This window comes from Cyanistes caeruleus, chromosome 10 (genome assembly GCF_971803275.1).
Source record: "Cyanistes caeruleus chromosome 10, bCyaCae1.hap1.1, whole genome shotgun sequence".
NCBI classification, from domain to species: domain Eukaryota; kingdom Metazoa; phylum Chordata; class Aves; order Passeriformes; family Paridae; genus Cyanistes; species Cyanistes caeruleus.
In genome coordinates, this window is record NC_141710.1 from 14,615,548 (window position 1) to 14,627,728 (window position 12,181).

The window sequence follows — 12,181 nt, forward strand, 5'->3', positions numbered from 1 at the left end:
TTGGAAAGCTGCCTCCTAGGTTCTGGGGAGCAGGGGTGGGTCCTTCACCCTCTAATGCCCAGAGGGCAGAAAGTGCACAATACCACCTCGTTTATTTGAGCAGTATTTGGGCATCCCAGGATGTTCCAGTGTGGAGCAAGTTTTGACAGATGATTGCAAGTGTTCCCAACGTGAGGGATGCCCCATTTTCTACACAAGCACACAGCTGCTGTACCAGAACTGGGCAGAACTGGAAAATTATACCATATATTAATGTGGCATGTGAGAGGGTTACGGTTTACCTTTTGTTCTTATTTAATGAGAGGGTGGGAGAGGAGGGGTTAAGGGAGGGGTGAGATCATGATAGATGAAGAGAACTGGCTTGGCTGAGTCTCCATAGCCTGTAGCTACTGCAATATTTATGAAAGGGAAGGTGCACCTTGGCAAGCTAACCTGCCTGAAATTGGAAGGTTTCAGATGAAAGGGAAACCCTGTAAAGTAAAAATGAGTGGTGCTTGAGAGGAGCACGATGGTAGGGAAAGAAAAGCTATCTCCTCACCAAGTTTCCATTTCTGAATGCTTTGCTTTGCCTAAAAAAATGAAACCACAAAGGAAAGCAACTTGGCCAGGCCTGCCCGCTCCCAGAGCACAGGAACCAAAGTGCCAAGAAACATCAAACTCCCTTTTCACAACTGGCAGAAGTCCTCTGGTATGTGCTAACACTGCACATTGCTCTGCCTGCAAGGCTGGAAGGGTCCCATCCCCAGAGTGGCTGATTTCTACTTCATTTTCCTGAATTTTGAGGTTATTTGCACAGACAGGGCATGGCCCTTGGGTGTCCATTACAGGTCTGCTTTTTCAAGAGGAATAGCTTGAAGATGCTATCATGAATGGCATTTCCTGCTTCTCCTACAGTTCTTATTGACATAGGAAAAAAGAAGAATTTTTTGTCAATGTTACCAAGATGTCTTATTTACCAAACTCTATCAGCACAGGGCTTGGACCCTTTCAGAAGGAAAAAAAGCATGTAGATGATAAAAGTATGAATGTCAGGATCCTGCAAAATATTCCCTTGATTTTTTTTAGCACAAGACATGGAAACAACTTTTGAAAAATATTTGATATAATATAGATAATTTTTAATTAAGATATTGCCTGTGGGCAGACCCACAGCCCTGGCATCTCTTATCTGCCAGCACAAGGCACTCCCAGTATCCTGTACTCCTATGGAAGGAGCAAGTTCTGTTCATGGAGAGATGGGTTTCTTTTAGTTGTTTAACTGTTTCCTCCACAAAGACAGCTCCAAAGTGAGGTGATAAGCCACTGCTGGAATTGGAGGAAGGTTAATTTTTCAATTTGGATGAAAAGTATAGATCTCATTCTCTCCTCCCACCAAAAAGAAGGGTTTCAACCAGACTGGATGAGTGGCTGTGCTTTCTATTGCTTTCATTTTTTAAATTATAATTTCCCTAATTTTGATCTCAATCTATCACTAAATACAAAAGAGCGGTCTGAAAGCTTCAAAAGAGAATGGTGTGATTTTTCCAGCAGTTTTTCTTATTGTCCCTGCCTTCCCACGCCAGCCCTGGCGCACAGGGGCAGGGGAGGAGAGTGCTTGGCACTTTGGAGGTTCTCACACCCCTCTCCTGTCTAGACCAGGGATATGTCTGATTTTCTATCACCCCAAGGCTACAATTTCCAGTGAAGAAAGTATTAAATTCAAAACCATCTGCCCATCTCGGCTCCTTCCAAAAAGTCAAAACCTGTCAGAGGCCGAATTCCCACGTCTGGCATCAGAAAGGTTCCTGTCCCATTTGCAGCTCTAACATCGTCATTGCCCAGCCCATGACGTTAAAGGCTCCCACAGCGTGTTTGGGGCAGGGACAGAGACTCAAGGAAAGCCAGGATTCCACAGGGGCGCCGAGAAAAGAGTGGGAACAGCATGGAGGGAAGGTGCTGGGAGCTGGGCAGGATTTAACCCATTTAAATTTACTCCTTGTCAGACTCGTTCTGTTGTCCTCTGACTTTTCCCTGCAGAGACCTTTGGCTCACGTTTGCCTGCTGCCGGCTGGGCCAGAATCTCATTTGCAGCATTAATCACGGGCAGCTCTCCCCGGGGCTCGGTGGCAAGGCAGGGTCAGCACTGGGGTGCTGCGAGGGGAGGAGGAACAAGGCAAGTCACTCAAGCTGCTGCCTGGTGTCACCAGTGATTTATGGCCCGCTTCAAACACAGCCATTGATCTGTTCTGCTTTCCCCAGCACGCTTGTCAGAGTGTAATAAAGCCAATGGGAATTCCTGGGTGTTGAGTCAAAGTTAAGTATGCTCAGGTTTACTTATTTAAAAAAACACACCTGAAGTCTCCCCATTTGGGAAACAGCTCAAGATTTACAATCCTGCAGAAATTTGCAAGGGTAAGAACAAGAAATACAACCCCAACCAGCCCTTCAGGCAGCTGGCCAATTAATCTTCCCTTTGCTGTCTGCTGCTTGTTCTCCTTTCTGCCTTCAGCAGTTTTGGAAGATCTAAGCCAGGCAGCAGCAGGGACTTCCTCACGCCTGGCCCGCAGTGAACCCCCGAGATCCGTCCCGGAGGTGAACCCGGCCATTCCCCGGGCTGCAGCTCCCAGAAGGGCTGCTCTGGAAATCACCTGCTGCTCTCAGTGCAGCTGAGCCCCGAGGCCAGCAGCGTGTGGGCCCAGCAAGGCAAGGGCTCTGTAGCCACCTGAGCTTACCCACAAATGTCTGCTCAGCTCCCTGTTGGCTTCAGCTCAGAGGACCACTGACCTCAGCAGCTCTGGGACTTGGGGACCTTTCTAAGAATGGTTCTCTCCTCACCTGGGATTGCCACAAGGATGGAGGAGGTGCAGGGGCAAGCCAGGTCAGGCAGAACATGACTGCGCCATTGGCACGGCAGGGTGGTGCATGGTAAGGGATAGCAGAAGACAGAGAGCTCTCCCCACTGCTCCCAGGTCACCTGAAGCCACAGCCCAAGCGTGGGTTTGCATCCAGGCCACGCAGGATGAAGGAGAGTGACATGAGAGGCACATTGCCCAGGAGGCACCCAGAACAGCTCATACTGTTCTGCATTGCAGGATCTGTCCTTGATTATAACATCAGTGGCTTCTCACTTCCATCGAGGAAACATTGCTCTATGGCATAGCATGGGCTATACTTTTAAAATACTGAAAGAGTAACGCTTTTTTCCAATAAAATGATGTAAGGCATCATATTCTCTTGCTTTGTCCTTGATTAAAAATTAAATAATAAAAAAACCCCACTAAAACAAATCCACATTTTCTCATGCAAGCTTTTAAGACAAAAAATTTGCATCCTGCATCAGAAATACACCAGCAAACTCCCGAAATTCTACTCCTCAAGAATAGTTTCCCTAAAAGTAGCATTTCTAATACATTCTTTTCTAATCAGAAAACATTGACTGAGAAACCTAATAAGAAAGTAGTTGATACTCTCCAGCAGTTTTTATCCTTACAATATATTCACTTTCTCAGCAAAGAGAATTCTCATTAACAATTGCTAGGCAGTAGAATAATGAGATTGCAGGAGCTGCTCCATGGATCTCATTAAAACTGCCAACCTAGGAGCACGTCATGCTCTATTTCAGAGCACTCACAAATGTTCAGCTCCTCTGGAAAGGCAGGAGTGATACATTTGCCACAGGTATCTAAAAAATCACAGAATTCCCAATCAGTGGCCATTGAGAAGCTGTTGGCCCCAGTTCAATGGATTTTAAATTTCAGCTACTGTACATGTCATAACAATCAAACTGTGTGAAATAGAGAGCAGCAGGTTCCTAAGAAATATTAACGCCAAGTCTGATTGAGTAATGAAGGAAAATGCACACCTACGGGACTTTCCACAGTTCTTATCAGTTCTCAAGAAAACCCCAAGGGACACACATCTTCCAGACTCTTGTTTTTCCTGGGATGAATTTCCCAGCACTCTGGGGAGGAGGGAGGCGGAATAAAAAATCCCTTTCGGATGAAACATTGAACTAAATGTCAATGAAATGTTGATATTTAAAACACCCACTCACACATGGACAGTCTGGGAAGGTCAGCCCACAGTGGTGCTGGATTCCCAGCCCAGTGCATAGAACAGCTTCAAATTTTCCCTATCTGAGCACTATTTTCAAGAAACTCAGTCCTCATTATTGTATCTTCCCATCTGAAGATTGTCTGTGACATTCAAAGAGACAGGGAGAATTGGGAAGAGGTGATCTAGGAAAAGAGGCCATTTTGTGGCCTAAATCACAGCTGCTAGGACCAAAAGAGGGAGTTCTTGCTTTCTGTACTTCAGTTTTTATTTCCCCTCCCAAGTCACAGCAAAGCTGTCCCTACAAGTGCAGCAGAGACATCAAATGCCCCTGCATTGGGAGTGCCAGCATCTTTTGTATAGGTTAACACCACTAACTCCTTTGCCTTTCTGAGGCAGATTTTGTGACTTTTCTTGTCCAGGGTGATAAAAGCAGCCAGCTTGTCCTGCTAGCAACACAGACACCTCCTCATCTCTGTAGCAGAGGGAAGCTTTTCCCAACAGACCCTGCTTGGCTAAATCCTACTGTAGCAACCAGCTGGAGTCTTCAAGTAAACAGCACACACATCCAAAAGCAGCTGGGCAGCTTGAGTAAATGCTGGCACTCACAGCTGAGCCCTTGGAGCCCTGCTCAGGCACAAAAATTGTCTGCAGGACAATCCTTGCTTTATGGAGCTGTCAGCTTTCTGATTGAGCCCAGGAGTGGTTCCCCTGAAGAATCCCAGGTTAAACTGGTTGCAAGGAAAAGATTCTGCTGGTACACATCAACCTCTGACTTCAGTGTCAGCATCCTCCCAGCTGAGCAGAATTAGGTCTAGAAGTATAAGGCATGACCTCAGCAGGAAAAGGATTTGTGGGGATCTGTGGACATTGTTTTTTATTGGCTGAAAATCTGGCACTAAATGTTTTACAAAATTTGGTAGAAAACTGCACAGACTGCCACCAAGAGGAATGCTCATTCTGGGGCTTTAGATGAAAGACAGAGGCAGAGTGGAACCTGTGACTTCCCCAGAATCCACAGTAAAGACCCAGCAAGAGAAGTGCTACATTTGAAATAGGCTCATACAGTGCCAAACACTCCCTCACGCTCTCCCAGATAAAGTGAGAGGAGTTGCTCTTCCACCTCCCAGATCAAGCCTTGAACAAGGCAATTAATTTGAAAAGGGCAATTTGATTAGGCTCAATTTTGCCTGGAGTAAAAAACATCCATTAACTAACACCAGTGAATGAAAAGGTGCTCAGTTTCCCCTGGGCTTTCTGCTATGTCAGTCGGGAGTATTCATGGTAATGGACTCATCAGAGCTAAGGGTGACAAGTTGTGGTTTAATACAAGATGCTGTAAACCTGGTATTTTGTATTTTTCAAACTTCACATAAGATACAGCCCCAAGATGCTCAGGTCTTGATAAGACTGACAGCAAGAAGGGTTACATGGGGAGCTGACAGACACCTGCCTGTGTTCCTGCCACCCTGAACGCTGTCCCAGTGTATGCCACACCAACAATATCAGTGTTAAAGTCACCTTTAACAAACCAGGATATTATATTAGTGGATATATTAGTGGAAGAGGGGAGATACTGCCCTTGATGGACATACTCCCATGATCAGGCTACAACCAGATTGTCTCACTGGTTCAAATATCTGGAAATCTCACATCTCTACGCTCAGGAATGACCTTAGAGCCACAACTTCCTTTTACCAGTTTAAAAGTGGTTTGTTAAATTTATCTGAGCAGCAGATGAGAGCCCTTCCTGGAGGGCCACAGAGGCAGAGCTGTCACTGTGCTGTGCTGTGTGTGCTCTCCACGTTCTAGCTCAGGGGCTGTGCCTATCCACCCACCCACACGGGCTCATTCACTGCTCTGCAGTGTTTTCTAGGCACAATCTGGTGATGAGCAGCCCACATTGACACAGCCTGAGGTACACTGCCACCAGGCACATGCTTGCACATTTAATCTGGCAGCAGAAGCAGCAGTGCCTCTTGGGACACCCAATTCAGAGCCACGGAGGGGAAAACCAGTATCCCAATCCCACGGATGCCTTTGGGAGCATCTGTCAGTATTGCCATAACATGGTATCCACTGGTTCATGCAGCAACAGACTCATTTAGCACTAAATGGGTAACATTTAAACCTGAGCCAAGGTTGCAGAGGACAACATTAACCACAGTACACAGCACTACTACATGCCCTTATTGGGCTTGAGTTCAGGGCAGCCCCCTTGGAAAAATTTGGAATATCTGCTTATTGTGCAAATTGTAACAATAGCCTTTGTGCCCTGCCTGTATGGTAATGGAGCGTGTTTAAACCACTGACAATGCTGAGTTCCTTGAAGCTGTTAATGGGTTAAAGCTGGGACATCTGGTGAAACACTAGCCTCAGCTGTTCCTCAAGTGACATCTTCTTGGGTCAAATTTATCTCTTCTTGCCAGTCCATCTGCTCACAGCCTGTCAATGATAAACACTTGAGAGCCACAGAGCAAGCGAGGCAGCAGACAGCAGTGAAGGACAGCATCTTGGAGTCTAACTAGATAGTGATATGGGAGCAAAAATAGCCCCAGTGCTCTCCCCCTCCCAGTCATCTTCCTCCCGTTGCGCTCCAGGGTCAGGGTCAGGCCAGGGAAGCAGCGTGTGCCACCCTGAACACAGAGCCCAGACCAGGCCACACAAGGGCTGAGGAGAGACTTGTTTGTTCCCTAAGGTAACAAGGAAAAAGCCAACACTCACAGCTCAACACTCTACTGTACTAGCTTGTCCTTCCAATGTCCCAGGGGGAAGGCTCACAGCCATGCTGCCAGCTGGTGAATGTTCATTTCCTTCTGCACAGCACTCCAGAGCTTCCCCGTCTTTGCTGGGCACCCCTGGGCAGCCCTGCCCACATACCAGCCCAGAGCAATGCAGCAGCAGGCAAAGGGGAGCTGGAGGCCACCAGGGAAGGCACAGGAGAAATGTGACACTCATTTTCTGAGGAACTGGTACATTCAAGGTCCATTGCCCATGTCTCTAGGAAGGACACCTTTCTTCCAGAAGGCAATGGGCCTCACTGTAGACATGACTAGAACACACACACACACACAGTGCTCTCCAAAGCACAAACTCAAGAGCCTCAGGTCAGCCTGCAGCCTGTAAAACAACAAGGTGGGGCTTGAACATGACTTCCCCCACTGCTCCAAGGGGATTATGTATCTGAGACCAGAATGGCATAAAACCCATCCAAAAGGGGAAATACTGTGAGGATTCTTGGTGTGTTTTTGTGTAAGTGGGCAAGGAATCACTTCACATTAAGGGTATTTTGGGGAAAAAGAGATTCAACTTTCCTTGGCATCAGCAGACCAGCAATGACCTCTGAAGAGGTCATGCATTAACCAAGTGGGTCTCAATCTGGTGAATAAATATTTTAGTTTAAAATGGTCAGACACAGCACAAAGACCACAGATTTGCCCCACAAGTTACAAGGGTATATTCATAGTTAAAGAAGCACTCTGTGCTCTTATGTCTTGCTACCACAGTGGTGATGTCCTGCAGCTAGTGAGGATCAGTTTCAAGCTGGCCCTTTTCTACACAATGAGAAACTTCTACCTTGAGTTACTCGGATTCTTTCACAGCAGTGTCATAACACTGCACTGTGGTATTGCAAGGCACCTGCTTGTGGACCAGTGCTGCCCCAAACACTGCAAGGAAACATCATCATGACCCCCACAAAACAACAAGGCTTCTTGGCATGCTATGAATACCTTGAAGAGTAAAAGCTCTTTCACACTGCCAGTGCTATGCAATTGCTCTAATGAGCCACACGACTGCAAGGAAAGCATTTGCCTTCTCCTTCACAGACTTCTCCATCCCCCCAATTAACTACATTACCATCATAACTAACCCCCTGTGCCTGGAGCGTGCTGGCAGCTGGCAGAGCCCACGGTTCAAGATGTGCTTGATGCATTGCTGCACAGCAGATCAGGGCACAGACATTTTAGTGTGCGTCAGACACCACATTTCTCCATCCTTGTAACTGATCCTGCTGGAGTGTGCTCTCTGCAGAGCCAGGACTTTAACCCGAGAGCGCAGCTGCATTTTTAAGTATCATGTTAATACAGTGTTGTGGTGGGGATTTTGTTCAAGGGAGGATGGCTCCACTCTGACCTTTGGCTCCAGAGGCACGCTTTAAAATTAAAACTTCTTTTCTTCGGTGACCCACCACTAATTTGTCTCCATTCATACAATAGTGTGATTCTATAAACCATTTGCATTCTCATCTGGTACTGTGTGTGGCACTTTGTACATGTCAGCAAAGGCCAAGAGAAGAACAATATGTACTCTTTATTTTTAACCCAAGAAGTCTTTTATAGATGTGTTAATTCACAAAAAGGAGAAAGACCTTGGAATTGACCATCTGGCATGGTGGTATCCAGCTTGGAGTCTGGAGTTGGAGCCACAGACCAAGAAATTACATTAACCCAACAGCAGAGCCAAGCCAAAAGGCTCCTCTGGGAGCCTGGACTGCAGTGAAGAGGGAGCAGTGAGGATGGTGGCCAGGAAGAGCAGCAGCAGCACTGGGAGCCCTGCTCTGCTTCTGCTGCCCCGTGCTCCTGATCCATTGTGGCAAGGCCTCTCTTCACCAAGAGTTTGCTTCTGTTCCTGCACTGCCCCATCCAGTAGGGAGTCTGGGGGCACTGTGTGTCCACGGGCTGTGCAGAGGTCTGACCATCCCTGCTGTGCATCCTCGGCACAGCCGGATCCTCTCCGGGAAATGAGACTTCCTTATGCTTTTAATTGTGCTACCCTCTAGTGGCCAATGCCATCCCCTTGGAGCTCCGGTCTCCACGCCTGGCACAGGAGAGGCCTTCGAACACAAACCTTCAAGACCAGAAGAGAGCTTGGAGCTGTGCAAGAGTGACTTGCACTTTTGAAAGGAGACCGAGACCTGTCAGGGTCAAATGCCATCCCAGGCTCCACCACCCCAGATCTGCTTTGGTCTTAGGAAGGGCGAGATCTCCCTGCCCAGGCTGAGAGCTCTTGACCAGAGCAGGGTGAAGCCAACTCAGTATCAGGTGCTTGCAACACAAAAAGCATCACCAAATAATTACTCTTGGCATTCTCCTAGAGAACACACTTCTTCTCCCTGCTGTCTCTCACCAGGCACTTCAGCAGCTTGGACAGCAGCAGAAACACTCAACATGTCAATAAAAATGGGTTAGAATTCAAGGAACGTCCTTGCAATTACCGAGATAATTGCTACATTTCAGAACCAAACATTACTTAATGGCTCTCAATTATCTTGTGGCAGGGCCTGCAATGGCAGCAACTAATTGCTTAACTAAAGACTTTCTTCTTTCCACTCTGTGTCAACAGGCATGCATGCAATTAGGCCATTGGTGCAGGGAGGAGAGGAGATACCTATTGTGAAAAGAGGGGTTAAGTGGCAGCCATAGCCAGGTTCCAAAGCTCAGAGGACAGGTGTCTTGCCTCAGACTTTATAAGGATGTGAAGCAGAACCTCAAAAGCCCAGGAGGGAGCAAGAATACAGGCTCTTTCTTCCTGTCTCTGCACAAAGGCACAAAGACCCCAAATGATTAGACAGTGTGACTAGAGTCCCTCTTACAAGCCTATAGCCCCCCCAGGCTCAGATGCGTGTCAGTAGCCTTTTCATAGTTTATCAGTCTGCAAAGTTCACAGACACTAACAAAGAGAAAAAAACAATCAACTGCCTAAAGGCTAACAGAAGACTTCCTTTTGGTTACTTTCAAGCTTGTTGAAAATCTACTTGTTAACCTCTTCACTGAGCACCTCTCTCACATGAAAGAGAAGCAAAGGGAAACTTCATTATTTGCCATTTCATCACTTTTTCACAATTCTCTCCTATCTTAAGAGCTCTCTTAAGCAGAGCCTTTCACTTTGCTTTGACACAGAACTATTCCCTGTCCCTTCTCCCTGGCTTTTTCAGCCTCTCCTCTACTTGAGGTGGAAACACAAGACCCCAGATCAGGCCAAGGCCCTTGTGAAAACATCAGCTCCAGGTTTCTATCCGTGACTGATCATGTTTAGTTTGTTCCTCTGACCAGACAGGGCTCACCAAAGAGCCAGCCCCAGGCCTTGTGTCCTGAACATTGGCTACCCTGGATGCAAGGGCTGTGTTCAGCTCTGCTCATCCTTTCCAGACTCACATTTCTCAGACACAGATTCCCAAAGCTATTTTACTGATCAGTTACCAGCTCAGCTCCCTCCCTTTGAAGCCCCTCCTTGCTACTCTTAAGGACATTTTTTTTCCTACCATTCCAGTTTCCACAGAAGCAGTAAACAAACTAGGGTTGACTGTCCAGCTCAGAGCCCCCCTTGGAGGCCTTCAGTTTGATGTAAAAGTGTCTGTTCTCACCCTGGTTTTGTATGCTTGTCTGTTTAACTTAGAGTTTACACTCATCCTTAAAGTTACTGAATAGTCCTGTGAAGATTTGAGACAAAGGCTTCAGGGCCCCAAATTTTAACTTTCAAATCTCCACTTTTCTCTTTGCTACATTAAGAGCTTTCACAAGCTAAAGGACATGGTCTCCTCTCCACAACACCACACTCGTTTGTCCTCATCTCTCCCCATGGTTTATGTCCTGTGTGTGCTCTTTGGACTCGTATTCCAGTTACAAGCCAAGAAAGGGGACAGGAGCCAGTGGGGTACTGAGACCTTGTGGACTCAGACTGGTCACTTAAAAGAATCATAACCCAGCAAGGGAATAGTTAACATTCCTGAAAACTGAGGCAGTTTCTTAGCACACAGTTCAGTTTGCTAACAACGCACCCTCTCCATTTTCACACGCGTGCACATGGGCTAATTGTTTCACAGGAGTAACCTCACCTGCAATTAGCCACTGTTTTAAGTCTTTGATCTCTGTAACTCTCCAGAGGACAGCAAAATTCCCACATGAAAGTGTTTTATTATTTTATTCCACATTTGGGAGTGACCAAATCTGCTCCTGGATTTATTAAAAAAAAAAAAATTCCTTACCTGATCTCAGCGATTCCCATTGAGCTAAGCAAGGCTGTGGCAAGTGGAAAAGCTCCCTTTGGGGGATGACTCTCCCAGGTGTTAAGGAAGAGTGAGTGCAGCCCCCAGCTGATGGCCTTCACCTGCTCTCTGAGCAGACTGCTGCTCTGCCAGCATCAAAGCCATCCCGGAGATGGGCTTTCTGGGGACATGTCTTGTCTTGCTGATTCACTTCCTAGGGTAAATTTATTTCTTTGAGCTATTGTCCAATTCACAGTTAAGGATCAGCACATGCTGTTCCTTCCCAGGGAGCTTACCTTAACCAAGGGATAGGAGACATCTCTATCTGATCCTGTAGCACAGGCCAGAGGGTGCACACAGCTCCTGAAGACCTGGTTGCCAGATTTTGCCTGGCTGTTTTTCTAGGAAAAGGGATGGGGCAGAGCAGGTAGCTCAGAGGCCCAAGCCATAGGTCTGGTCCCAAAGAAAACAAAACGTCAGGGCCTCAAGGCTCTTAATTAACTCTATTAGAGTGATAATCGTGGCCTGCCCAACCCCAGGGGAATGGAAAAAACCCTCTAGTGTGAGATGCATATAGTGTGAGGTACTGGACTGAAACATGAATATTTTCACCTACTGTCAGCGGTTAGAAAGCAGTGGGGGGTGGGAGGATGGTGAAAATAAAGGATCCTCAGCTCAAGTTGATTCTGGTTTAGCACCAACACGTAGGAAACAACCTAGAAGTCAAAGAGATTTCTGTGAACCGTACTTGTGTTTTGCAGGGCTGCTTTCGAAACATCTGAAAATTTTAGACTATATCCTTTACAGTTCATTAGTGCACAGTAAAATATGCCCCTAACCACTTCCTTTTTGTCTTTTTTTTTTTTTTTTTTTAATTAGATGTGGCTTAAAAATAAATCTCTCACATTTCCTTGCAAAAGAGCAGATTGTACAAAGCTTTAAGACAGCCAGCACTGCTTCCATGCCTCTGTGCAAGAGCTGGGCTCCAGTGATGAGGCTCTTTTCATCTCACAGGGATTTGCTTCCAGAAACTGGTTCAAGGGAGCAGGAGAGGTGCCTGCTTCCCACAGCTATCGGAGTCCATTCAGTGGCTGGTACTGCAGCTTCCGCCTCAGGAGGATATGAAAGGCCAGTTCCTGGCCCTGCACAGGATGGCCACAAGTT

The 12,181-nt window shown here is 46.8% G+C and overlaps 1 protein-coding gene across 1 annotated transcript in view; it reads right to left on the reverse strand.

Moving 5' to 3' along the window:
- The window catches only part of TP63 (tumor protein p63), a 150,917-nt gene extending 139,824 nt beyond the window's left edge, over window positions 1–11,093 (reverse strand). The window contains exon 1 of the mRNA XM_023933039.2: window positions 11,018–11,093. The gene's annotated coding sequence lies outside the window, so the exon portion shown is untranslated. The remainder of the gene's footprint in view (window positions 1–11,017) is intronic.
- Between the last annotated feature and the right edge of the window lie 1,088 nt (window positions 11,094–12,181).